Below are 1,954 nucleotides of genomic sequence, written 5' to 3'. Positions count from 1 at the left end.
ACTGCTGTCTGCCATCACACACACACACACACACGTTACTGAAATCTAAACTGCTGTCTGCCATCACTAAATCACCGTCAGAGARCTACCAGCAGGAACAGCAAGTCGTAAAGCAGGTGCTGCAGGCTCGAAATGCCGGAGCAAAGAGCTACGGGGTCAACAGCGCACACTTGACCTCACACACTTTGGGCTCACCCAAGTAAAAGACACAATTCGATCCCCGCTGCCAGTCTATCGCAGCAGATCTGACTCGAAGAACAGTAGTGTTTTACAGCATCAACTCTGCTTTCCCCCCTCTGCTGAAACTGTACGGTTTGTTTCTGTTTCATTATTTATCTGAAGGCTCTAAAAGACTCCTGTTTGACAGAATGGATGGAAGAGGAAAAGAGCTGACCGCAAGCTGCTTCACACTTCAAAAGAAGCACTGTCTCTCTGTGTGCGAGTGTGTGTATGAAGCAAAAAGTGAGTGAGTGGAAGAAGGAGACATGACGAGAAGCAACAAGTGTCTAAATGTTCCAGAAAACCCCTCGAAGATGGCCATCTGGACCGCACTCACACACAGACACTCATAAACACACACGTATAGGTGTCTCCAAGGATGCCGTCTGGTCTGAAGGAGAGAGTTGGTGGTGGATCTTGCAGACCCACACACACCAATGTGCATTTCATCAAGGCAATTGTGAGTCTGAGTGGGCTTGACCGTTTGGGAGTCTTCAATGGTAGACAGCTGGTGATCAGTGATGCACTACTTCTCCCTTGTGTGGCTGTGTGTCGACATGTACAGCAGAAACACAATGGGTAATGGTAATTGCTGTGCCAGCTTGCACTAATTGATTGAGGACAGCATGCCTATGCCCTCACTTGCACACACACACACGCGCGGAGATTAACACATTAGCACATGCACATACGCAGAGGCCAATCAGGCAGTCTGATAATGTGTCCCTGGAGAGCCAGAGCAGCCGGAGATCAGGGGTTTGAGGATGGGAGATGAGGAGGTGGTTGAGGAAATGGGGGAAAGGAGGTGAGGTTAAACRCTCCCCCAGCGAAGGCTCTTCGTTCAGAGCACACACGCAACAGCAGGTAAGCGGTGCGTGGCATGCAGGTCTGAGGGATTGCTTCTTATTGTTAGGTCTGTTTTTGTGATTGTTTCTCCCCTTCAAACAAAAGCTCCCCCCATCTCCCCTGCATGCCCCCCCATCTTTTCTCTCAAATATAAACATGCTGCCAAACACAAGAATACACACACAGAGATCTTCAGAACTCCCTGTACACCATCATGTCCCTGTCTTCCACCAAAAAAAAAAAAAAAAAAAACCTCACATGCTGATCACCATAGCAACACGTTATGTATCTTCCAGCAGTATTTATCCCACCCAGAGAGGAGGGGTTGTGTTTGGTAGTGTAGATGGAGATGGGAAGCAGAGGTGGTGTGTGTGTGTATATGTGTGTGTGTRTGAGAGAGAGAGAGAGGAGGGGGTCGTGATGCAACTCTTCTAAAAATCAATGGTCACACTATCAGGAAGGGGTGCGGTTCACACTGATGGCCACGAGTCGGCAGCAGCGTCCAGCTCAGCGAGACTCCAGCATCATCATCATCAGCATCAGCAGCAGCAGCAGCAGCAGCAGCAGCAGGCATCATCACCTCAACACCAGTGGCTCACTGTCATCATCAAAGACTACATACAGGCAGCGCGCTTCTCAGTAAATAAATATATCTCAGCGTATTCTAGATATATCTTTTTTTATTAGAAGAAGTGCAGACGACTAAATTTGTTTTGTGTGTTTGTTTGAGTGACAACCACTGGGCTGGATGCGAGAGGTTCAAAGGAGGCGGCGTCTCCAGCCCGTCACCCAAAGCAACACCTCCCAGTGGGATGCGGTTCAAGGATGGATAAAATGATCGAAGAGTGGAAGAGATAAATACGAAAAAAAGAGCAAATGATTGCAAGGC

This window comes from Austrofundulus limnaeus, unplaced genomic scaffold (assembly GCF_001266775.1).
Source record: "Austrofundulus limnaeus strain Quisiro unplaced genomic scaffold, Austrofundulus_limnaeus-1.0 Scaffold80, whole genome shotgun sequence".
NCBI classification, from domain to species: Eukaryota; Metazoa; Chordata; class Actinopteri; order Cyprinodontiformes; family Rivulidae; genus Austrofundulus; species Austrofundulus limnaeus.
This window is presented reverse-complemented; position numbering follows the sequence as displayed.